Below are 26,764 nucleotides of genomic sequence, written 5' to 3' on the forward strand. Positions count from 1 at the left end.
TTTGAAATTCTCCATTCAGCTCTTGTATTTCTTCATTTCTTCTAGTTGCCTTAGCTACTCCATGGTTAAGAGCACATGGCAGAGCCTCTTCTGACAACCCCTTTGGTCTTGGCCTTCTTTCCTAGCTTATGAATGACCTTTTGATTTCTTTGTGGATGGCGTTCTGGAAGTCCTCCCGAAGCCCCTCAGGTCTTCGATTTCCTTTGTGCTTTCCCTAAGATCTAAACGTGTGCTGACTGGACTCACTCTCATCTCTCTTCTGAGCTGGGAGACACAATCATGGCTGGTATCTCTTGGGAACAGCTCTGGAACTTACCCAGGTCAACATCCACACTCACAGCATGATAGTGTGGGAAAGAGGGGGTGAACGCTCTTCAGCAGTCCACACTGCCTCTGGTCACTGAAAGCCTTCTGTTCCTCAGACTTCCACAATAGGAATGGTTCTTTGTTTTTCTGCTTGGTTGTTCCCTCTCATTGTTTTCACCAGGTTTTCTCTCCATGGCTTCTCCCCTTCTGTTCTCTCTGAGAGCTCTCATTCCTTCTGCTGATTGTCAGTGCCAAGGGCACCTGTTCTGATCGATCAGCATCTATAGTCTACCATTGTCCATGTTAAAAACAAAAACAACTGCTGCAATTTAGTTGATATTCCAATTCATGGAGATTCCATGTCTTATAGAACTGAGCTCTACACAAAATCTTTGCCTGCCATCTTTATAGAAGCAGATCACCGTGGTGTGTGTGTGTGTGTGTGTGTGTGTGTGTGTGTGTTGGGGCACTATTGGGCAGGTTCAAATGGCCAAACTTTTGTTTGGGAGCTGAGAACAAGCTGTTTGCGCCCTATGACCTCTTTTGTTCATAGTCCTGGAAGAAGGATAGTCCACATGCTCCTTAGAAGTAAAGATGGCGAGACTTCCTTTCAAGTACTTTGAACATGAAACCATGAGAGACTGGTCACTGGAAAAGGACACCAGGCTTAGTAAAGACAACTAACTGCCAGCGAGTCGATTCTGACTTGAAGTGACCCTCTAGGACAAGGTAGACTGTCCCTGTGGGTTTCCAAGACTAACTCTTTATGGAAGTAGAAAGCCCCATCTTTCTCCCTCAGAGTGACTCACGGTTGCAATTTTGAACTGCTGGCCTCACAGTTAGCAGCCCAAAGTGTAACCACTAGAGCACCAGGGGGGAAAGGGCAAGACTCTGGACACGCTCAATTGACACAGTGGCTGCAACGATGGGTTCAGATGTAAGAACAACTGTGAGGATGGCGCAGGACCCAGGGGCGTTTCACACTGTTTTAGGTAGGGTCGCTACTAGAACGGACAGGAGGGCTCCTAACACCACCAGCATCCCCTAAGTAAACATCTTTTCACTAAAAGTGACTAGACATCATGCCTTCAACCGTGCTGACGAGGGACTGGGGTGGGGAAAGGTTGAAATATGGGAAACACTTATTCAGGAATCACCTGCCTGCTCATCTTCCTCTTGCCTCGACAGAAACCAGACAGCCATCCCACTCACTTGCCTGGGGTCAATGAAAAACCCTGAGTTCTTGAGTTTATTAATATCAAATCTGTACAATCTTTCTCTGTAATCTTTGCTCATTTTTACCTTCTCTGTAAAAGAGGTCCCCACATCGACCTCAAGTGTTTATAATACAGCATGAGAACGTTTTGCAGGCCTTGTAACGATTTAAAAGAGGAATAGAGTCTGAAAATAAAAGCAGAATTGCCCAAGAAAAAGGAGACATTTTTATACTGAATTGGAATTATTGAGAGTGAGCACGCAGTTAATTGTCTATTAAAAAAAAGGACGGGGGTGAAACTTCACGTTCTAATGCAATTGTGTTAGATACTTATTGAATACTTGGAAGGAAAAGCGACTGAGCGTTCTTAGAACTAAAATGTCCTGCTACTGTAGATGTCAGAAAACTAACTATAACATATGGGTTCTAAATTCAAATTCTTATGGAAATATCGGGCTTTGACGTTTGTAAACCAGAGTCTTCTGCAAAATAGCCCTCTGCACGGGCAACGCGCTCCTGGAACCCCGCTTCCTTCCTGCTTCTGACCTTGCGTGTCTAGATGAGTGAGTGAGTAGGCTACATCAACCTTGGGCAACCTGAAGCAGCCACATGCTGCAATCTGGCACTGCCGGGAGCATGCTCAGTGGGGCCCTGACCCACTTCTCTGGGTCCGAGCACGGGCAAGAGATCACAGGCACAATTTTGGTTAGTTTGCTAGGGACGGAGAGAAGGAAAGAAACTAGGAGCTGTTTGTGCTTCCCATCTCCTGGTCATCAGTTCTTGACCCGGCGACGGAACATGCCCAGTCTGGCTGCAGGAGCTACCAGGAATGTCAGTTTGTAAAATCCACTTTTCCGGGTTTTCCCAGAAACTGAAATGAAAGAGGGAGGTACTGGACTGGGCCGGGACTGGGCGGGGCTAAGGAGGCGGCACCGGAGGATAGGGTTTGGCGAGTGGGCGGGGAGGAGAGCAGGGCGTGGCCAGGAGGCGGAGTGGGGCGCAGGGGCGGGATCTGAAGGCAGGTGGGTGGGGCGTAGGGGGGCGGATGCAGAAGGGTGGGGGTGGGGGCGGGGAAGAGGAGGAGTCGTTAGGGGCACAGAAATTTACCAAACTTACCTGATCTCCCTGCTTTCATTGGAGAACGTGTTTCCGAACTTCTGCAGGTGCTCTTAAAATAATTGTAGAATGATCTTTTTTTTCTTATTAAAAGGGCAACATACGGTTTATTAGAGATAATTCAGCGTCCCCCTGTCCCCGCCACCGCCGCTGGACCCTACAACTCAGAAACAACGAGAGAAGGTTCTTCTGTGCTTTCTTCCACTCTCTTCTGATTGTGCCTGTCGTTCAAATGCCATTGAGATTTAACAGCGGAGTGCCTGGGAAGACCTAAGGAGCTTCTATTTGCAAGGTGGTTTGACGGGAGAACTCGGCAGGCTTGTGGTTGGAAGGCTGGTGACTTAGAAATCTTTTCATGGGTGCCTTCAATGAGCCACTCGAGAAAGTTGCGGCGGGAGCCCTGCCCACTGAAAATCAGCGGGAGTGAGTCTGCACCGGGCGCCACGCCCCACGGGACGGTGAACACCTGGGCGGCTCCCTGCACCTGGGCGGCTGGCCTGCGTGAGGATTCGCCGCTCTAGCCCCGCCCCGCCCCGCCCCGCCCCTGCAGTCGGTCCCGGCGTTCCCACTGGTTGGCCCCGGTGCTCGCGCTCCGCCCCGTCCGCAGCTGCTGGGAAAACCCGGCGGCCACTCCAGGCGGGGCTCCGCGCCTCTGCGCCGCCGGGCGGTGCGTACTGGGCATGCTCGGCACCGGCCGGCTCCGACACCAGTAGGTGGGAAGGGCTGAGCTCCCGGCCGCCGGCGGCGCAGCCCGCACCGCTGCCAGTGCCCGCGGAGGCAGCTCGCCCGCAGTAGGTGCTGCGGAGCGCCAAGGGACGCGGCGGCAGTTCTGGGCTGGCCATGGCTAGGGGTGCACGGCAGCCACCTGAGCGGCGCGTCGGCGTCAGGTTAGCGGGGGCGCGGCGGTGGGAGCTCTGCACGGAGCCGGGGGCCGAGTCGCCGCCGCCGAAGCCGGGGGCCGGGCGGTGAGCTCCAGCCTCGCAACTTTGGGGCGTTGGGCTGTCAGGGGAAGCTGCGCGCTGGGAGGCGTCCGAGGTCCCCGCAGCGGTTCCCGGGGGTCGCGGGCTGCTGCGAGATCCTCGCGGGGCGGGAGCGGGGTTGCTGGCGTGGGAACGGCTGCGTCCGGGGCTCGTGCCTTCCCCTTTGGAGCGCGGAGAACGTGGTGTCCCCAGCGCACTGCGGGGGAATCTTCCAGGTCTCAGGCGCCAGCCGCTGCCCCCACCCCCACCCCACCCCTCTGGTGGGCTGAGGGCCTTCTGTGAAATCCACACAGCTCGCATTTCAGTGCCTCAGTTTCCCCTAGGCCAAGGATGGGTCAGAGGGCGAGTGTGCTGGCCTGGGTCCCTGAGACCCTTCGGTGTCCCGATGCCGCAGCAGAGCAGGGTAGCTGGCGGTGTTGCGCCTCCAACTCGGGTTTTCGGAGTTGGTCGCATTTTGCACTATAGCAAGTTGACGTGGAATTGCCTCACGGCTTGGAGTGGGAAAACATGCTTCATTGGCTTAAAAAACGAAGTCATTACAGAGACGGTCTATTTTAAGCCTGGACATTACCTTGCGCACCACCCCCCCGCACCCCCCTTTTTTAAAAAATCCTTGCGCTTGCAAGTTGTAAGACTTAAAAAAGCAAGCTGGCAAAAAAAACGAAAAAATGTTTGCAAGATCATCATCCACAGTAGAAAATAATCTGTTGAGGTTGAATTGCTTTTGTTTCTAGGGGTAGTCAGAACGGAAAAGTTTGGCTACTGTAGCAGTCTTTATTTTGTGTCATCTGTTATATAGAAAACTTGAAAGTCCAGCATTGTAGAAGTATCATGGTTTAGGGTTTTTTTGGTAAAGCTTTCGCACTTTGTTTCTAGATGAAACACTTTTTTTTTTCACTTGCTACTGTGAGTAGGAGAAAGACGAGCCTGCCTGCTCCCACGGAAATTTACGGTCATAAATAAATAAACCAAGGGTTTTTTGTTTTTTAAGGTACAGTCATAGAAACCCAAAGGAGCACTTCTCTGCCTTCTAGGGCTGCTGTGAGTCAGAATCAACACACTGGCCATGGGAAATATCCTGAACATGGTAAAATTGCTCAAGATGAAATGTAAAATGGAAGATTAATTTTTGAGAAGCAAGTACTGTATTAGAACAATGCTATTCTCCTGGCATTTTTCTTAAAGAGAAGATTCGGGTTGCCGGTCACACTAAGGGGTCCAGTATGGATTCTTCCAAAAACAGAGTGCAACTACCACTGTCAGGGTTATTGGGTCCAATAGGGGTGAGAAAAACAATCCTTGTTGTAGTGGGAACTCGTTCTTTCTCTTCTAAAACCAAAGTCATTGTCATGAGTCAATGCTGACTTATAGTGACCCCCTGTAGGTTTCTGAGACTGTACCTGTTTACTGGAGTAGAAAGCCCAGTCTTTCTCCCAAGGGGCAGCTAGTGGTTTCAAACTGCCGACCATGAGGATCATAGCCCATCACGGCTCCCTTAGGGAAGCTAAATTATTTTGCCTGTCTGGCTAAGTACTGGGTTCAGTTTTATTAAGTTAGAATAATATTTATTACATATTACTTATTACAAAACTACGTCTTTGCATTCCTAATACACCCTAATTAAGTGTAATGGATTGTGAATAACCTTTCATGTTTGTTCAGCCTGCTGACCCCAGTTCCAGTTTCATGTACCTGGGTGATTTCCCCAAGTGGGTTCGATACTGTGCTTATGGGTAACCATGATTTATTTAATAACAGTAAAGACTTGGAATGTCCAGACACAACAACATGATTACCTTGAACATCTGCCCTAAAGAGCAGCATGTGGGTACAACTTACCCTGGCTCTTATGCAGATTGTATTCCCAAGTGGAAGTCCATCCATCCCTTTTCAGCTTTGAGTTCTCAGACATAGAAGCAGCAGCTAGATCTCTGCTTCCTTTTTTGTGCATGTAAGGTTTTACATAGACCAATCAGCTCCCATCTGGAGCTAGCTAAACAACCTTACGTATTTTCTGAGTGTTAAGAAAAGACAATGAAATTTAACAAAAGACATTTATGCATTGATTTTGACTTGAACTTTACATTCTTCTATCCTAAATCCAATAGACATTAGGTTTCAGAGGGCTTTTATTACTGTCAGTGAAGGGAAAAAATAGCAAAGGGGATTTTATATTAAATTTAGAAAATGGGCAATAATTTCTTGTCCTTTGTACTTTCTGTTGGGTTCCAGTAGCTTAACCATTAAGGGCATAATTTTAATCTTATTTTTATGTCTGTATATTTATGTGTTTTATGTCATAGCTAATTCTAAAATTCATAGCCAACTATTATTACCTTTAAAAATAGATCTTTCCCTATTCACGTGATCTTAATGTATTCAGCTCCTCTCTTGGCTTACAGTGCAAGTGTTTGAGACTATTTTAACATTGATTAATCTGAGCTTATAAAGTATTTGCTTATTTATCAGAATGCATGAACTCAGATACTGAAACACCAAGTACCGTTTTGCTTATTTATCAGAATGCATGAACTCAGATACTGAAACACCAAGTACCGTATATACTTGTGTATAAGCTGAGTTTTTCATCACATTTTTAATGCAGTTTTTGCTGTAAAATTAGGTGCCTTGGCTGATATTTGGGTTGGCTTATATTCAAATATATACAGTAAATGTGACAAAGTTGCTTTTAACTTCCAACAAAGCTCAATCGTATTTGTTGGACACATGCTTCTTTTTTTTGAATCCGTGTATCATGTGATAGTAATCCCTTCCCCAACCTGGTCAGTTGCTTGGGGTATGGCATGCCCTTTATTTGCCAGGCTCGGGTTGACACTTAAAACTTTGACATTTTGTGATCCTTGATGAATGAAATATTTCACTGCCAACACTTGATTTTAAAGTTGCTGTAACATCTCCCTATAAAGGTTAAAGGACTGGGAGGTTTGATTGATTATGTGATAATAACCAGACAAGGGCTGTCGAAAGTTTATAAGTTCTATTCAGAGCAGAAGTCCTATCAGTGTATAGGTCTTGCCTCCACTGGGAGGCCTCACTTTTTGCTTCCACCAACTTTTATGGTTAGGCCTCAAGGGCTGCAGAAATGAGTAAGATTTAGTGACTCACAACCTAATCAGAGACACGCTTAAGGACAAATTGCACTGCTATAGCAGAAGATAGATGCTGCAGAAGTTATGTATACCTGCAGGGTTGACGAGATGGACAGGAAGGAGCCCGTCCGGCTGACGGTGGAAGAGGTAACATTCCCGTGGGTTTTAATGGATGCCCGAGGAATGGTCAGAATCTTCTAGGCAAAGAAGTGACTGTTCCAGGTCAAAGGAGCTGCATCTCTGTGGTAGGCAGAATCATGGCAACCCTCCCAAAATGGCCATTTCCTAATCCTTGAAAACTGAGTATGTTACCATATATGGTGAAAGAGACTTTGCAGATGTGATAAGATTGAGGACCATGTGGCAGGGAGATTATCCAATGCATTCACAAAGGCCATCTGAAACAGAGGTAGATGTGAACGTGTCCAGGTGGTGAGAGGTGAGAACGTTTCTTTCTGCCTACTGTATTGCTGGCTTTGAACGTGGAAGCGGCCCACCAGCCAAAGAACCCAGGCAGCCGTCTAGAAGCTGGAGAAGGCCAGGAACCTGATTCTCTTCTAAAGCCTCCCGAAGAAATGCAGCCTTGCCGATGTTGTTTCAGCTAATCAGACCCACATTGGACTTCTATGGAACTATAAATGTTGTTGTTTCAAGCCACTGTGTGTGTGGTAATTTGTGACAGTTGCAATATAAAGTGAATGCAGCCATATATAAATGTAGAATCTGGTGTTGATAAGAGCAGTAGGGAGGGGAAGGAAAGAAAGGACGAAGGTTTCCAGTGTGGGGAACTAGATGTTAGGCCAAGGAACGCTGGGTGCGCAATGGTGAAGGTTGGTGGTTTGAACCCCCCAGCTACTCCATGGGTACGTGACTTGGCACGCCACTCTGCAGCCTGGGAAATTCGGGCTCCCGCGTGGTTGCTAGGGGTCAGAATCCACTTTAGGACACAGGGCAGTAACGTGTTGTGCCAGAGTTTGTATTGAACCCCATGACAGCTAGACGATGGGAAAACAGTTGAGCATTGTTAAACAGAACATGCCAAGAACAGGTCACTGCCAGGTTTATCTTTCTCAAAAGCAAGGTACAATTAAACCCCAAATTTCGTAGAGCAGTTTGATAAGAGATGTCTCACCAGTGAGTAATCATGGTCTGTAAGCCTTGGTTGTTGTAGGTTGTCAGTCAGGGCTCCAAACTGGTCTGATCTGTGTGTGTGTGTGTGTGTGGTGTGTATATTAAGAAAATCTTTCCTTGGGATTAGAGAGGTCCCGCTAGGCCGTAGACGAGCATGGAGAGTCAAGCAGAGGTGCAGAGCCACAGTCTGACTGCACTGTGTCTGCTGGTTCACCGTGCCCTTGCTCTGCTGTCTGCATACTGTGATACCTCAGGTGTTTATTGAGCGGGCTGAGATCTCACCTGGACTCACTCCAACCAGTTGGTAATGGGTGCTTGCAGTGCCTGTGGACTTGGACTGGCTCAGCTGGGAAAGTGCCACATTCCATTGGTACTGTCTGTTCCAGGCTCCCTATTTGGTGAGACAGGAACCACAGTGACATCCGATGGCCTGACTTCCACTTCTAACTGGAGGAAATGCAGTCATGCTTTTCAGATATTTTAAAGTAGCTTATTCACGTGCAGGACGCTGACGTCTGTCCCGTGGGGACTTTAATGGAGCTGATGGCTCCGTGTGTTCCCAAAAGCCAGACTGCAGAAACATTCTGCCTTAGCGTTAAGAGAGTGGCACCGTCCTGAACAGGAACTATCCACAAGAACAATGTTGACAGCAATAAATAAACTTTTCAGACAGGAAAGCAGAGAAAGCCCCAAATCAAATCCCTGCCACCCCAGCTATTCCACCTCCTGAAATCCCTACTTAGGGTTCTCGAGAATGTCAGTCTTTATGGGAGCAGACAGTCTCATCTTTCTCCTGAAGAGCAGCTGAGTAGGTTCGAATTGTAGACCTTGCGGTTAGCAGCCCAATGTTTACCCCACAGTACCTCCAAGCCCTGGGCCAGCAAATTAGACATTCCAAGTTCTGGAAATAATAACAGGGTGACCCTTTGGCTGGCAGTTAAAGGATATTCTATTTAACTTTTTAGGAACCTAACAAAAAGTACTAGGACTCAAAATAAATTAATTGAATTAAATAAGCAAACAAAAAATAACAGTGTGACCTAAGATTTACCGTAATAGGTTAGACATAACCGTATTTTAGAACCATTTCATTTTGCTTCCTTTGTATATCTTCATGAGATTTTTTATCAAAACTTCCTTATATATGTTGCAGTCACCCTTGTCTCACTGTAAAAGACTAGCTTAGTGTAAACCGTTCCCTCTTTGTAAAATCTTTTCTGCCGTCGCCCTGGGATCCTGTACCTTTGGTTCTCCTGAGGCGCTCTGGGCTGTTCTGTTTCTTTGAGAGCCTGTTTTCTCTTGCCCCTAGTTTCTGGCCTTGGCCTTCTCAAATTGTGGCCCACGGAGTCGTAGCCCACACATCAGCGTCTCCATGTCAGTGTCTTTAAACCAACCTCTTTCAAGTCCAGATTCCATCCACTCATTTCCTTCATCCGCTCAGTCAACAAATATCGACACCCTGAGCTCTTATAATCAAATAGAGTTAGAAACTTGTGGACACAATTACAATGAACATATGGAAGGATGAGTAGAGACAAGTGAGAGGGAGGGGAACAAAAGTGTCTCGGGATACCTGGGAAAGCCCAGGAGGGATTCTTGGAGGAGACACCATGAACCAAGTACAGGGTTGCCAGCCGTGTAAGCGAGGAAAGGCAGTGCAGGCAGAGGGCCGGCAATGCTGTCAGGAAGGATTCGTTTAGGAAAGGATATTAAGAGTGTGTGATGAAGAATATGGGGCCGCAGGGCTCCAGAAATAAGGGTACACACATGTGTCCTGCTAAGGAACTCGCTTCATGTCATTCGCAAAAGGCAAACACGGACTGTGTTTCAAATCAAGCTGGAGTCCGCCGACTTTAACAGCGGCATGGTAGGTGGATTAGAGATAAACCAGCAAAGAGGCAGATATCCACGAGGCAGCAAGCTCTTAGAGGCAGAGACTGGGATTGGCTGGCAGAACATTGAGGCGTGAGTCCCTGGGCAGTACAGACAGCACTTGACTCGTAGCTGAAAGGTTAGTGGATGGAGCCCACTGAGAGGCCAGACCTGGCAGACGCTCACAGAACACCACACCCTTGAACACCCTCTGCAGCAGGCTCGCCTGCACCCCTGGGGTCCCCGTGAGTTGGATCACTCAATGGCACCAGCAGTGACAGTATCACCAGGACAGGTTCCCGAGTGGCACGGATGATCTGTTCCTGGTGACTATCCTAAAGGCTGGAGGTTCAGAGCCACATTGTGGTGCCCTGATACAGCTTTCGTCAAGGTCACAGCCAAGGAATGTGCTCGGAACAGTTCCACTCTCCAGGAGACCCTGCCTGGGGGTTGACTCAGGGTCAGTAGGGTGGGATGCTGGAGGGTTGTCTTGGTTTGGCTGGTTAGTTGGTTATCCGCAGGACTCAGCGATGAGGGCAGGAAAGACAGTGTTTTAGAAAATTATACATGTAATTGGATTATCTGTGTCAAGTCATCTGGAGGGACTGGGGGGTGGAGAGCAAGTTGCAGTAGCTTTCCTGCCAGGGACTAGGCATTTGTGGTACTGGAAGGGACTTGACGTAGGGGAGCACAAAAGCTCCCCCAAAAAGACATCGGGGGGGGGGGGGGGGAAATTGAAATTTTGTCATTGCAGGGCACAGGAAAGGCATTAGAAGAAGGAAGGAATTCATTCCCCAGTGGTCCTCCACTTCTTGTGAGTAGAGGCAGCTGGGGCTTGTCATGAGACTGAGAGGAAGTTGTTGTGTGGGGAGACTTTCCTCATTCTGGATTTAGAAGGTAAGTGATTGGAGAGCAATCGACCCTTTGTCATCCGAGTGGGAAAGAAGCAGCAGCCCGCTAGGCACAGATTTCAGCCTAACCCCAGCCCTGCTGTGGAGGAGCTGAGATGGCCGGTGGCTGGAGAGAGTGGAAAGGTTTGTTCCTCAAGGCAATACAGGAGTTGGGCTCCCGCATTGCTCATGAATCAGTGACGGATACAAACAGACAAACAGACGCACTGCCATCGAGTCACTACTGACCCATAGTGACCCTCTAGGGCAGGGTAGAACTGCCCTGCGAGTTTCTGAGACGGTCACTGTTTACAGAAGTAGAATGCCCGTCTTCCGCCCACAGAGCACGACGTCATGGTTTCCAACTGCCCACTCTGTGGATTCCAGCCCAGCACACAGCCACTCCACCACCAGGCTCCCCGCCGTCATGGACCGCGAACCCATGTGGGGTTTCTAAGACGGTAAATCTTCACAGGGGCAGACAGCCTCGTCTTTTCTTCCCATGGTGTTTTGCACCACTGCCCTTGCAGTTAGCAGCCTAACCGTTGACCCACAGTGCAACCAGTTCAGCATGCTGAGTATTATCCAGCCCACCCACTTCACACAGGGCGAAGTCAAATCATTTTCATCTGCTCATCGAAGCCGGCAGTACGTCTTCTAGACAAGATGGGACATGCCTGTACCCACGTCCCTGCCCTACTGTCCCCTCTTGAAACAAGTGAAGGGGCTGTAATATTTGTGGCAGCGGAGACCTTCCTCTGGAGAGAAGCCAACCCTTCTCTTCCCCAGGGCCAGCTTGTCCTGTAAAGAAGTAGGTAGGCATATAGCGACTGTGTTTCCATAAAAAGGTCAAACTCCATTCCCCTGCTCCTGGGCAGGAGACATGATCGGAGTGAAGATTATACGAGGGGTGGGATTCACCCAGCTTCGCACAGGACTTCCCGAGGGCTCTTTGTACCCCAGGAGATCCTAGACCTGTTGGGGACTGGAACTTCTAATAATCATGGGGTTTTCTTGCGATTCAACTGCAATTAGTGATCTCATTCTATACATACATGTTTAGTTCCCCAACCCTAAGAGCTAATCTCCTTTGCCCTGCCTGCCAGGCCTGTGCTTCCGCTTTGCCCCTACCCTTCTGCCACTCTAGTTGGCAATCCCACGTTGCAGGGAAGGCGATCTGGTTTTTCTTGCAGCTTTGGACTGAGACGGAGCTGTCGTCCGTGAATACAGCCCTTCTAGGTAGGATGCCTTTATGATATATTGTGGTTCTGGACTTACCTGGCTGTGGCCACACCCCATTTTGGAGGGTGCTGATAGACAGGAGTGGGAGGGTGTTGAAACCTGACCTCAGTGCAGGGAGTGGGCATCTTTGTTTCCGTGGGGGCATCTGTAACTCTACCTAGGTAGAGAGTGTGACTTCGACACCATCGTTTATGGGGGATGAATCCTGGTTGTAACACACCATCGTCTTACCTGGAAAGCCAGACCTCTGTTTCCTGACTGAGCGCTTGGTAGAAGCAAGAAGACCGGCTGTGAGTTTTTTTGGTGGTGGGGGGGGGCATTTTTGACTTCTGGCTCTGGGCCCTGCATTTGGCTCCCTTCTGCCTGACCCAGGGATTTTGAACTGAACAGCACCCACCACTACGTGAGACATTGCCTCAGAGCTTCCTGAGTCCCTGTGGGATGTTGCAGCAATTTGTAGAAGCCAGGGACATGAGGGACTAGACTAGAGGCAAGCGGGGTGGTTGGAGAGTGGAGCTCAACCTTCCTCATGCCGCGACCCTTCTATACAGTTCCTCATGCTGTGGTGAGCCCCCAACCATAAAATTATTTTCATTGCTACTTCATAACTGTCATTTTGCTACTGTTATGCATCGGGCGACCCCTGTGAAAGGGTTATTTGACTCAAAGGGGTCGTGACCCACAGGTTGAGAACCGCTGCCTTAGAGCCTGGTGGCATTTAGAAAGTTGGCCCACGCTGTGATTTTTCGCTCATTGATAACGATGTAAAAGTTGCAGGAAGGCCAGTCCGTGAATCAGAAGACCTAGGGTCCATGAGGGTCCCTAGCACACATGGCTGCTGGGATGGCCTCCGATCCCTTCACTTTAATGTGGGCCAAAGCATCCAGGCCCACCTTGTCTGAAGGGTGTGCTTTGTAAAACATGCACGCTGGTGAACACAGGGAGTGTGGCCATCGAACAGGAGTGTCATCACACTCTTACCGAGAACTAAAACTACCTATGAAAGCAAAACAAAACTCGCCGTCATTGAGTGGACTCATGCACAGCAGCCCCATAGAACAGGGAAGAACTGCCTCTCAGGCAGCGGTTCTCAACCTGTGGGTCGCGCGACCCCTTTGGGGGTAGAACGACCCTTTCACAGGGGTCGTCTAAGACCATCAGAAAACGCATATTTCCGATGGTCTTAGGATCTGAGACACCGCTCCTCTATCTGTCCAGGCAGGTCAGCCCACATGCAGATATGCCCACATACGAGTACCCAGCATGAAGACTGTTACCCATGCTGCACCATGCTTCAAGACAAAATTTCATTTATTTTTCATTAGAAATACATATTTCACAATATAGAATGACATTGTTTTTACGTCTATATTTTCATTGTGTTCAATTTGTAACAACGAAAATACATTCTGCCTAGCAGGTATTTACATGACAATTCATAACAGTAGCAAACTGACAGTGATGAAGTAACAATGAACTTAATGTATGGTTGGGGTCACCACCACATGAGGAGCTGTGTGAAAGGGCCGCGGCATGAGGCAGGTGGAGAACCCCTGCTCTGCAGGTGTCTGAGACAGGAGTAAAATGCCTCTTGTTTATCCTGGAGAGCAGCAGCAGGTGGTGGCTTCAAGTTGCCAGCCTTGCTGTAAGCAGCCTGCCTCTGACCCCACTGCACCACCAGGCCTCCTTGAACAAAAGGCAGTGTGAGTCGCGGGATCTCTTGAGATCTGATTTTCAGCAAAGTCCAGTTATTGGTGAAAGAGCCTGTAAGAATATCACCCATGTGGGATGCAGAGGAATGGCCAGTACGCAATTCCATTTTCTGATAATGGGCAGGTAAAGGAGGAAGGAGGAGAAAGCTTGTGATGTACTCTCTCCAGTTCTTAGTACACTTCTCTTTTTTTGGATCAAATTTTATTCCAATGAAAGAGGAAACTGGGAGATCCAGTTCCGATGCCCTGAATCTAAATGGCCTTAACCAAGCAACCCAAGACATAAGGAGTGAGGCATCGCTGGACAGTTTGAAAAAGAAGTTGCACAGGCAATTCCTTTTCATTTCAACAACTATGAGAATGTAGATTTGGGGCACTATAAACTGTACCCACCTGAGTTAGTTAATTGTGCCAGCCTGGCCCATAATCACATGTGGGGCTGGTTGAAAGGCGGAGGGATAAATGGGTGGTGAAGCCTCGCCTTTCTAGTTCTCGGGTCTCTTGTTTTGTGATGGTTGTACTGGGTGCAGCTGCCTTAGCAGTTCCCTGCTTCAGCTTGCAAGATTGACTTCCTACAAGACATCCCCAAGGAGAAGCTACATGGACCTATCCCGATGCAGCCCTGGGTGCTGGAGCAGCCGTGTGGAGACCCCTGCCAGTGCTGAGATGCTTGTTCGTTCACTGATTCAGCTTTCCTCCTGCAGTCGGCATCATTGCCTCTGTTTTGTGAGGTGGAGGACTTTGTGGACTGGTGTTGGGTTAATGGGTTAATGTTGGACTTGTGGGCTTGGGCAGCATTGGGTTGGGATGTTTTCGTGATGCACATTTTCTATACATAAAACTCTCTCTTATACATGAGTCGCTGTGGATTTGCTTCTCCAAAGTACCCAGACTAATACACCACCTTAAGGCCAGAGTCCCCAAAGAGCCCTCCTCCGTGGTTCTGAGCCCTTGTTCTCAGAACTGGTTCCCTCTGAACAGAGATCTTCAGGTTCTCTGTAAGGGAAGGACTCAGTTTTGAAGACTTCTACTTGTTCAGTTTATGTGTTGAACTTAGTTTTGTGGTATGGAATAGAGATCGTTCCTAGAATTACTTTTTAGAAAAAGATAGAATTTGTAGGAAGTGTAGAGTCAAGGCAGATGCCCAGTGAATTCACTGTTGTGTTAGTTGCCATCGTGACTGACTCCTGGCTGCCCCACGGGTGCAGAGGTGAGGTGCTCCGTGAGATTCGCGTGGCTATCGCAGATCGCCAGGTCAGTCTTCTGAGCCACCAACCCTCCGGCCACTGCTGAGCCCTTTGCACGGCCCACGGATTCCTGGTCAGTTAGTGGATATGGTTAACGTGCATGTGAACCCTGTAGAGGACCGTGGTGACTTGGTGGTAGGATTCTCATCGTGCATATAGGAGACTGGGGTTCACTCCCTGCCAACACACCTCGTGCACAGCTGCCCCCCGCCTGTCGGTGGTGCCCTGTTGCTGTGATGCCGAGCAGGTTTCCCGGCAGCTCCCAGAGAAAGGCAAACCAGGGAGTGAGGCCTGTGGATCTGCTTCCAAACCCCAGCCATTGAAAACCCTGCAGATCACCAGTGTCTGATCGCATTGTGCATGAGGTTCCGTGAGTCCAGGGTCAGCACAAGGTGGCTAACAGCAGCAACAGAAGTTACATCAATCCACTTGGCAGATATCAGAGTGCTCAGTGTGAGTCACGGGATAAAGATGGGGTATTTCTACGCCCGTAAAGGGTTACAGTCTCAGAAACTTAAGGGACAGTTCTACCTTATCCTAACAGGTCACCATGAGCTGGCAGTGAGTTTGGTTTGCGTCTTTATTGTGAACCAAACATTTTTTCTACATTCTGGGGAAAGAATAGTGAACAGTGGCTACAAGAGAAGCCCAGCCCTCAGTAGGGCAGACACAGTGCTGGTGCATAAACATTCAGGAATTATTGCTATGAAGAAAACAGAGTAGGGAAGGGACCCAAGGTAAGCGACAGAGGAGGGGGCAGTCTCCCACCCGACCCCTGCTAGCCCACTCTGCTTACACAGAGAGGAGCCCTCCAGGAATCCGAGCAAGTGCACATGTGTAGTTAGATACAGTATGTGACATTGGGTCAGCTTTTGTTCTCCCAGAATGTAAGAGCGAAACAAGAAGTTAGATGCTGATGTGGGACATGGTATCATGTGTACTCTGTGGGGCATCCTCTAAGTGCAAATGGCTTGGTGATCACAGTACCGTATCCTGGTTATGTTTACTACACCAGTCCTGGTAGCACTGTGGGTTAGGCTTTGGGCTACTGGCCACTCAATTGGCAGTTCAAACCCATCCACCGCTCCATGGGAGAAAGAGGAGGTTATCTGCTCCTGTAAAGATTGACAGTCTTGGAAACCCGAAGGACCAGACCTCCTCTGCCCTGTCGGGTCACTGTGAGTCAGAATCAACTTCATGGAAGTGGATTGCCTTGCAACGGGATGTTTAGCTATATACGAACAACTTCCTGGCTCTTTCCTCTTTCTCTCTACCCCTCACCATTTCTTCCCTCCTCCTGTTCACACTTAACACCTTGGTTGTCATGGTTATGGAATGGGAGAATTTGAAGGGGCCTAAGTGATGTGGAGGAAGCCCTGGTGATGGAGTGTTGTATGCATTTGGGCTGCTAACCGTAAGGTCAGCAGTTCAAAGCCATCGGCTGCTCCTCGAGAGCAAGAGGAGGCTTCCTGCTCCTATAGAGATTTACAGCCTCAGAAACCCACAGGTCATTTCTATGTTGTCATGGAGAGTGTCCCTGATATGGAATCACTACTCCGCAGTGAGGGAGTTTAGATGATGGGTCTGCAGCTCAGAGGGATCAGCAGACCCCCCAAGAGGCCACCTCATAGTTCATGGCAAAATTGGGGAAAGTTTGGATGTCTCGATCCATTTGGGAACCTGGCCCCTTCTTTGCCATCTCTTCTATTCTTGACAGTCCCAGGACCTGTGCCATTTCTTATCCCAGGCACCTAATTGCACCTCACTTTCAATGATCAGCTCCCAGGCACTTGGGTCTGTGCAGTAAGGGTCAGCAGGAATCCAATTCCAAATGTGTAGAGATGGAGCCCTTCGGAGCTTTCTGTCGAAATCCTCCATCCTCACTGCCAGCTTCTGCCCACTGAAGCTCTCTCTTTCAGGAGTCTGCAAGGCACGCAACTTTCTGACTCGCTGGATACCAGCTCAGGACTGCCCCACCCCCTTCCAGCCTGACCCTCGCCGAAAGCTCAGGAATCCACGTAACAGCCGTATGTTCTGAGCAGCCAGCTTGTACTGCCATGTAGGGTTTGATAATTCACCAGAACGACTCTCTCAACTTAAAGAGTAGACGATAGCCAGACTATAAAATTATCATCGCCAAAGGGTGTACAAAAGAAGAGAGCTTCTCAAGACAAGTTTGGGGAGGGTTACCAATCTGAAGTTTCCTATGCCCCAGGGGCCACACCATCCCTCCAGTAGAACCAGGAGCTCTCTGATCCCGCAGCGTGCTGGTCGTTAATTAGCCATTCCTGATGATAGGTAAAGCCTGCTTCTTGAGGCCAGCTGACATCAGCCTCCTACATTTTTTTTTGTCGGGCCAGCTTCATCACACTAGTACAGATCCTCAGGTGTGCCAATTACTCCAAGGGGTATTTATCATGAGCCAAGGCATAAGGGCCACCTTACTAGAGTAAAACTGGATTCTTTACTCCCACAAAGTCCAGCATCAGATGTTGAGACCTGAATATCTGTTCTTTACACCAGCCATGCCCTGGAACATGGGATGGTTTCTTAGATGGTCCTCTGTGTCTTGCTGAGGTCGTATGCCATCCTATGGATTCATAATGAGCTAAATCGTTTTGTCGTGGTTGACCTATCTCTAAATAACCAAGTACCATCAGATCTTTTTTTTCTTTTTGAGGGAACTGCTTTCTCATTTCCAGAGGTGTGAGTTGGATTGGGAAGCTTTCTATATTCAGAGAGAGAGAAAAAAGAACATTGAGAGCAGGTGTTTTGCTGTCGAGGCCCTAAGTGTCTATAGACTATGCCCAAACCAGCCAGAAAGCATCACCCTGCCATTGCTGCGGGGTGTGAGTCCTGGTATGATCTCTGGTGGTACCGTGGGTTAAGTCTTTGCCTGCTAACTGCAAGGCTGCTGGTTTAAACCACCCAGCGGCTCTGCAGAAGAAAGAGGAAGCTGTCTGCTATGGTGAAGGTTTACAGTCTTAGAAACCCGGGAGCAGCTCTCCTCTGTGCTGCAGAGTTTCTGTGACTCAGGATTGGCTGGCTGTCAGCCGGGTGGTTTGGTGAGGGTTCTAGAGCATATTCAGGAAAGCAGGTCAAGACTGCTTACAGAGGTTTCAAAAAGGTCATGGGAAGTGGAGTCAAAAAATTGTAGAATTTTCCCACAAACTTCTCACAGTGCCTCAAGTTAATAGACCAATATGCTGTGCTGGCCCCTTCCATCCATGAAGGGCGCTGACCAGCCTGAATTTGTGGGCAGGCAGCTTGGGCTCCAAAAGGCAGACATGTCTCTGACTGACGTGCTCCTCTGGCCAGCTTTCCAGGCCAGAGACATGCTCTGGCCCACTGATGCATCCATCCGCTCCTGCCTGGCTTCTCTCTGGATAGAAATGCTTGTCTGCTGAGTACATCAAGCCTGTACTTTCAGGACACCGAGAGCAAGAAGAACTGAAAGTTGGCAGAGCCATGCTGTAGATTCGCCGGTGGCAGTACCATTTAATGGGGCTAGAATGAAAATTGTCATGTCCCTGTGCCCTCGACTCAAAAGAGTAGGGAGAATATTTTGAAAGGCCACATGTTTTCCCCCCAAAGGATCGAAAGAAGAAATAATCAAGCGGAAGGTACTTTTGAACAGGCTCCGGGTGGAAAATGCCGTCTGGTAATGATGGTGTCGAAGATGAAAGAAAAATGCTAAGACGGTGTCCGAGCCCCGTTTTGTGCTCTGTGATTGCCATGGGGGATTGGCTTGGCAGCAGAAAGACACCACCTCCCAGTGCGGACATCTCATTTGTGCTCCATTCCCACGGTTGCTTAGCTCATTCCCGGACGCACCCCCTTTCTGAGGAACTGTCTCTGATCAGTGAAGGATTTACATTAATTGGGTCAAAACCAGCTTCAGCCTATTTGTGTTAGAATGAGAATTTGAACAATGTTGATACATGTTCCTCCATCAATAAATGCCTCTACAGAATATCCTTGTGATAAGAGTAGCCTTCATCAAATAGCTCAACTGCTGGGACAGCTGAGACACCGCCGAGAGCGTCCAGCATAGTCCCGACCTGCCCCAGGTGTGGGCAGGCCCAGGTCTTGTATCCTGGCTTTAACTCACAGCTTTCATTGCACCAGCCCGGACACAGCTGGCACACTCACTCAGTGTACGTGTTTTCTCGTCGTTTAGGAAGAAAGACCTTTATAAAAAAACATCCAACTTGGATCTTTTTCCCTTTTTTGACATTATCAAGGATTTCATTTTACCTGGATTCACAATCAAGGTCTTTCTAGTTTACAGAAACATATATATGAGAGACTTATTTTTATCTTGTGCAATAAAAACCATTACCTCTATAAAGGAAAGCCTAAAGGTAATTTTGTTTTTGTTTTTCCCTCTCTTTTCTTTTCTGATTAGATGGGGTTGCGATTCTCTTTTTCTCTTTGCAATACTGTAATAGCAGTTTCCAAAGGGTCTTGGTGCATAGTGGGGTACATATTGGGCTGCTAGCAGTCTCAGAAACTGAAAGGGACAGTTCTATTCAGTTCTACAGGGCTGCTATGGGCCAGAACCAACCTGAGGGCAGTGACATTGGTTTTGAGTTTGGTCAAAGCATCCCTTCTAATGACTCGAATTGACGGTACAGGGTTGCCATCAGCCAGAACTCACCTGATAGTAGTGGGTATCTTTAGTAGGAAAAGGGGTAGGGAGGTGGTGGTAGGTCTATTTAGTGGGATATCACCCTGCATATTAAAGCTTTTTTCTGCTTCTTGATAACTTAGCAATTCAAACACAATATTTCAGAGTGCTTTATTTTGTACAGCTCTGAATCTGAACCAGAAAAGCTTACCAGGTGGAAATGTGTCACAAAGATCCAAGATCCATGGTTTCTTAGTGCGCCATCAAAAATAAAGTATTACACAGAAAGTACTTCTGAACCAGTCATTCATCTTTAGGTTTAAAAACAAGTGCATTAAAACAGATCCATCTTTGAGAAATAGATCCTTTAATTTAGAAATGAAAGTGTTGTTAGATCCTAAAGTTTTGTTGAGAGCTTTAGTATAGCCAGCAGAGTTCTAGTCAAAACACTAAGACCTCCCTGCCATCAAGTCCGTACTGACTCATCGTGGGGAAGCCCTTTGGGTTTCCGAGACTGTAACTGTTTACGTGAGTGAAAAGCCAACCCTGCGCCCGAGGAGCGGCCGGTGGTTTCATACTGCCAACCATGTGGAGCGTGGCCAAGGCATAACCCCTACACCACCGGGGCTCCCACAAGTGAAACTGCTGCTATGCTCTGATTCCTCTGAATCGTGCCGTAAGCATAAAGGTCTCATCTGGAGGCTGTCCAAGTCAACTTGTGCCTGTTCTTTTACACATCCAGTAGCTGGGAATTGCCCTAATACTTCACAGTTAATAAATCAACGGTGTACCAGGAATGATAGTGAAGTCTCCTCTCCCTACTCCTTTTCCTTTCTGGGGGTTGACGGACCATTAGAACACCCCTTCCTTTGACATACTGCTATCAACTCTGAGGCAGTTTAACATTTCGATGCCACTACTGCTGCTTGGCCTTACAATACGGTCTTCATCAGCCTGGACTTCCAGAGAGAGGAGAGAGTGAAGATAGGGGCAGGGTTGAATGATCCAGGCAGGACACACCCTGGGCCTTGGAGGCCACTGCTAGAGTTGGATTTACTTCCCTAGGGAGTTGTTGAAATTCTTCATTCATGTATTCATTCAGTACATAGGGACCACCTAGTGTATTGCTTGCGAGTGGCTATCGAGTCCATTCCAACTCGTGGCCACCCCGTGTGGGCAGAGTAAAACGGTTCCATCGCCTTGTCAAAGCTGTGGCCTTCTGGGAGCAGATGGGCAGGCCCGTCTTCCAAGGCGATGCCGAGTGGATTGGGACTGCCAACCTTTAGGCTAGTAGGGGTGTGCCGAGCTGTGTGTACCTCTAAGCACTCTGGGTACAGCTCCTCACAGCCACTACCTTTTGGGAGATGAGATCATTCCTGTGATTCCTTTCCCCCACCTTCCCCACACCCTCTGCTTTTAGTTGCAAAGGTCCCAAGAGGCATACATGGTTTAGCACTGAACTACTCACCACAAAACAGGCAGTTCAAACCCATCCAAAGGTCTGAAGCTCTGCTCAGGAGCCTTTGTAGTGCTGGTCTGCATGTGGGTCATCGTGAGTCAGAGATAACTCAGTGACAACCGTGTGTGCGTTTTTGAATTTTGGTTTCAGATCAGATGCTGGTTCTTTTTTTTTCTCCTACCCGCACATGGCAATGGGCCTCTGTTCACCAATACACCATCAGCTAGGATTAGGGTGATCTTTCGAAACGCATGAAGACCATATTGCATTTCGTGAGGGTTTCCCATCTGAACCCACCCTGTGGTTTCCACCCATTTCTATCTCCGGTCTTTCACATGTCATCCCAGGGCACATGGAGACACACACATACCCTCACACTGCCATCAAGTCCATCCGACGCCTAGTGACCCTCCAGGACAGAATAGAGCCGCTCCTGCGGGTTTCTGAGACGGTGATTGTTTACGGGAATAACAAACCTTATCTTCTCCTGTGGAGCAGCTGGTGGATTCAAACTGCTGACCTGGTGCTTAGTAGCCCAACAAGTAACCATTAAGCCACCAGGACTACTTGTCATCTAGAAGTCCCTGGTAACTTACATTTTCCCGATTGAACCAAGTCCTCGCTCGCTCCATTTCTTCAATATGTTCTAGCCCTTTTCAGGCCAGCTTCTTTCCATGGTCCACTGTAACATTAAGCTGAATGTTAGTTTCATTTCTTCCACAATAGCCTTCCTGGCCCTTGGGAACTGGCCACGTCTGTCTGCTGTGCCCCTGTGTGTCCGTGAGTCTGTCTGAGCTGAGTTGCTCCTCTTTCTCCTCAGTTCATGGAGGCTCGCGAGGAAGAACTCTGTTGGTTGTCCTGCCCACATCTGGCTGGCCGTCTTGCAGAAGGCAATTTGTCTGTTTAGCAATTTAGATGAAATTGGCCTCCTCTAGATTCTTCTAGAAGCCACCTAAAAGGTTGTCCTTCCATGCTTTCACGTCACGGTTGCATGTTCCATGTCCATGGGGGGTAACCTTTGGTGAGAAGGATGAAGAAATCCAAGACACAGATACTCTAGAACGGATGTAGGGGAGAAAGACGAGGAGGCAGAACTGAATCTCTTTCTGTCATCAGACGTGGGCATTAGGAAAATCCCTACATCCTGTAGTACTTCAGTCATTGGATGAAGTCCTGTATTGTGGTAATTGCTAGAGGACAAGCCTTCCACCGATCTTATGTTTCCATATTGCAGAGTCCGACACGGCTTTACCTACTTAAAAGCAAAGTCTGTTTGATCTTGAAAGAAGTGAGGGGAGAGGAAGAGGCTAGTGAGAGTGGTGTTATTATTTCTGCAGAGACTTGTAAAAGAAACCCATTTTACATCTTGCAAATCAAGAAGGGCTAGTGTGGCAACATTGCGTTACTGATGATGTATGGGAAACGAGATTGCAGCCGGAATCCATAAACAAAAATGGCTGCAATCGACCGCCAGTCGTGAAAAGCCAGCATGAGCACTCCCGTGCCTCTCCCCGTTTTTGTTGGCAGTTGACGCTTTCCCCTCCTTGCTTTGTGAGTGACAAGCCACCGAGCATGTGTCCGAACCAATGGCAGGGGTATCATGCATGCACCAGTGAGCACTGTCATGACTCTCAGTAGATGTTCTAACAATATCTGGTTGCCCAACTCTACAAATTATTCATCACCATTGCAGGGGAAATGTCAGCATTCAGACTGCCAAGAAAATAAAACAATCTATATTCATTTAGTTCAAAACACCCTTAAACAAAAGAGGTCCATTCTAAGTGCAGAAAGAAGAAAGAAGACTTAACCAGGCGTTTTATTAGACAGTTGTTGGGAAGTAGGAAAGGGCTCACATTAGGGGAAGGAATGTTGATGTCTTCTAAGTATATTTCTCTTGTTTCATTTATAACAGAGAAAATATTCTAGAAAAAAGATATCCCCAAAGGCCAGGAGCAAACGCATGAAGCTTAACAATTTGTCCATTGTAGCTTTTGTTAGGCCCTGGCTTTTGGAATCTGTGGGCTTTGTTCTTGTCTTTTGAAGGACTGACTACGTTGTAAGCTGCTGGATGATGGTACTTGTGATTTATGTCTTGGTAGCAAAAAAGGCTGTGCACACTGCTCCAGTGGTATGAACGGAACATTTCCCGATTCAGGCTATAAGAGCTTGCTCTGGCAGGCCGAGCAAAATGTATGTGTAGACTACTAGTTCTCCAGTGTCCAGTCACATCCGGCCGCTCCGTGTGAGTTGCCTCTTGAGCAGTTGCCACTGGCTTCCATGTAAGTGTGGCTTCACCTGGCAAGGGCACAAGCATTGCTGTGGTGCCCGGATGTCAATACAGAGCTCTCCTGAGTATTAATAAAAGCCCGTGGAACTCCATAGAGGCAGGAGTTCCTGCCACCAAAGAGCTCTCCTTGTCATTGAGAAGAACTGTCCTCCACACGAGACCAAGAAGAAGGCAAGATGACCTAGCAGGAAGGAGCGGCCGAAGTGGATGCAATCCCTAAGTGCCTGGAGAAGCACCGAGTGCTGGGTGCCCTCGGAGCGGTGCGCTCTCAGCTGAGCCCTTGTAGGAAGGGCGGGCAGACGGAGGGTGTGCGAGGGACCGAGTAAGCAGTGAGCAGATATCAGCTGTGTCACAGATCGGCCGGTACCTCTCTTAACCTACTCACCCCATCGCACCCTGAGCACATACTGAAATTCAAGCAGATGGGCCCGGGGTTTGTGGAGTTTTGTAGTACACCCACCCCCACTCCCCAAGTTCCTGGTAGTGCAGCTGACATGTGGCAGATGCCGCCTTTGGTTTTTAACCTGAATGGAGAGGGCATGGGGTGAGTTAGAGGGAATTCTTACTTAACAACTGTTAGTGCATTTCGTTTTCATCGATTCCATGCTTTATGTTAAAAGCCATTTTTAATCCCCATTTTAGAGTAAAAGCCATTTGGTTACAAACAACCTGTAAATTAGGCATTGTTTTCTGTGCTTTTGTAACTTTTCAACACTGACAAATGATGAGCATGAGAAGATCAGTTTGTGAACAGAAATCCAGCGATAACGTGGCTCGGCTCTGTACATCCATCTCTCGGCAAGCTGGATGCTGTTTCAGAGCAGTTACTAAGTGTCCAGCCCAAAGCTCCTACTGATAGTAAATACAAAGACCCACGCATCCCATGCTTTTTATTTTGCCAACACAAGGTGTTTGAAAGAGAAAAACAAAACAAAGCGGCTAGCCTTTGTCTGAAAGGGCACTTGCAGTGTGCTCCTTGACCCCCCTTTCTCCAATACTCACACGGGTGCTTTCAAGAGTTTGTGGAAAATTGGAATTGAACGATAACAGATCTTTTTCCACAAACTTTTTGAAGCCCTCTTGTACCAGTGTTCTCATTTGGAGCGTGCCCTTTCAAACTCCGTGTGATCTGCTATTTGTTGCATTGACTCTATGGATGAAAATTATGGTATCATGTATTTATTATGATGTATTTAGTGGACCTGCCTCCCACTTTATCCTGCGTCTGACTCTCCCCCAAGCCGAGGCATCGGGCCAGATGAATGGCCCCATTCTCTCCTTCCAGACACTCTGCAAGAGTTGTCTTTCCGTGTGTTCTCCAGATGTGCATCCCTACAGAAAAGCTTCGCGCCGACAGTCATCTGTAATGGCCTCTGGTAGTCGGACGGCATTCAACCAAGGGCTCAAGTAGAAAGAAAATGTTTTGAAAATGCTGATGGCAACATACATACAAATGTGCTTGACGTGACGGATGGATGGGTTGTGATAGGAGCTGTATGATCCCCCAATTAAATGGTTAAAATAAATAAGATATTAAAGCAAACCACACAAGTTACATCTTTCATATGACACAATTTAAAATCAAAATAGACTTGAGAGGCACGCTTCTCATAAAATACGCTGTATATGCAGTGCTTATATTAATTATCAAGCTCGGCTGGTATCCTGCTTTGTGTACACTAGATGGTGACTCCTTGTAATTTCCCTGTATTTCCTAAGTACGCGTGGCTCAGAGCACATAGCCAGTAAAGGTGGTTAGATCCAGAATCCTGGCCCAGTCTCTCTCAAACCTGAGTCCAGGTCTTTAACAACTGTGTTCTATTGGGTCTACCAGTTGTGTGCCTACCCCCATGAAAAGGAAACCACAAGTTTTGCCAAGTAAAGAAACACACTCACAGAGCCCTCGGCTATCGCTCATGCCCTGGCAGCCTGGCCTATCTCCCTGCGCCACAGGGTTTCTGCCGTCCGAGTAATGTGTTGACTTTAGAAGAGGCAGGAAAGCACTCAAGTGCAGTGGGGAACGTGGAAGGCTGTGGTGCTACGGAAACCCTCTCATTCCCGCTGAGTCAGTGAATTGCGTGACAGTAATTGGTAATCATTTCCGCCTTCAGGGAGCGCCTCCTCCACTCAGGAGACCACAGTTCACCGAGCATCTAACATGTCCACTCCAGACACTGCAGCTGCAAAGCTGGATGAGGCAGACATGGGTGGTGCCCTCACCAAGTTGGGTCAGGGGAGGAAACTACAAGGATAGAGTGCGGGGTACTCTCATGCAGGCATGCATCAAGTGCAATAGGAACACGTTAGGGAATGCCTGGCACGACTTGGGGAGAAAGGGGGCTGGCAGGAAGGCCTCACAGAAGAGGTGGCTTGTAGACACCTCTTAAAGCATGAGGAGATATTTACCAAGAGAGCGCTGTGTTCCAGCCAAGAGAGGAGACGGTATAGACAGTATAAAACCAACCTCCCTGCTGTCGCGTTGCTTCCAGTGTACTTAGGAGTTGCGATGTAGCTGGAGTTTAAGTGAAACATGCGGGTGGAAGTTGGAAAGAGAGAGAGAGACTGAGAGAAAGGAAATGAAAGAAAGAAATGAAAGCCCGCAGTGACCCCGTCAGGGAAGGAAGAGACCCAGAAGAGGAGTCGTTTGCAGCTGAACCTGGTTTACTTAGAACCTCAGAATTTATTCTTTTGCCACTCCACTTCCGTCCTGCGTTTCCATTCCTCTCCTCTCTTACCCCTTCTTCCTTCCTGCCTTATGAACTTGGTTCTTCAGCGAAGGCTGCTTCTTTCATCGGGGGTGGTTGATTATTCTAAAGGTGCCCCACCATTCTCCGGTCTCGTCTGCTTCTCGCTGCCAGCAAGGCTACTCTGGCACATAGCAACCCTTGCAGGGCGGGGTAGGCCTGCCCCTGCGGGTTTCCGAGGCTGTCTGTGTCAACGGGGGTCGAAAGCCCCATCTTTCTCCCGAGGAGGAGTTGGCAGCCCAGCACGTCAGCGCTACACAACCAGGGCGCCTCCGAGTTACTGTAGAACTTTAGAATTTCTGGAAACTTCAGAATGTAGAATTTGAAGAGATGAAAGGTATAGGGGAAGGCCCTAGGGTGAGTGGATGTAATGGAATATGAGGACTAGGTGAAAGTTAGATCTTTGGCCATAGAGGTACTGTCAACCCCAATGTTACCCCATACATCTTGAGGTGTCCCAGCTGCAGGGAGGCAGGTGAAGATTGTAACTCGGGTATCCAGTGAGTCGTGAAGGATCGTTAGCTAACAAGAGTGCGAGAGATGGTGAAGTTCATAGGAGCGTGGAGTCAGTGCTGGGTCGGGAAGAAGGAGCACCCGGGAAGCTGAAATGGGGAATTAGGAGGATGCCAGATCGATGCCAGTGGAGCCCTTCCCAATGCCTAAGCAGAGCCTAAGCTGTGGCCACTGAAGCAGACTGGAGGCCATGTTTAAAGAACTCCCCAGAGGATAACAAACCCAGGGACAAGGGAACAACAAGCGATCCAAATTGGTGGGGAGGTGGGTGTGGGAGACCTGGTAGGGCAGGATCAAGGGGAACGT

At 48.4% G+C, this 26,764-nt stretch overlaps 1 protein-coding gene across 2 annotated transcripts in view; it reads left to right on the plus strand.

The window, feature by feature from the left end:
* Positions 1-3,446: 3,446 nt before the first annotated feature.
* The window catches only part of MFAP3L (microfibril associated protein 3 like), a 52,537-nt gene continuing 29,219 nt past the window's right edge, over positions 3,447-26,764 (plus strand). The window contains exon 1 of one of the 2 annotated variants that reach the window (XM_004696121.2): positions 3,447-3,525. The gene's annotated coding sequence lies outside the window, so the exon portion shown is untranslated. Of the gene's footprint in view, positions 3,526-10,567; positions 10,629-26,764 lie in introns of those variants that run through there. The other variant, XM_045286815.1, reaches the window with a different exon arrangement.

The sequence above is a fragment of the Echinops telfairi genome, unplaced genomic scaffold, assembly GCF_000313985.2.
Source record: "Echinops telfairi isolate 266 unplaced genomic scaffold, ASM31398v2 ScPeMD7_9;HRSCAF=40, whole genome shotgun sequence".
Lineage (NCBI taxonomy): Eukaryota > Metazoa > Chordata > Mammalia > Afrosoricida > Tenrecidae > Echinops > Echinops telfairi.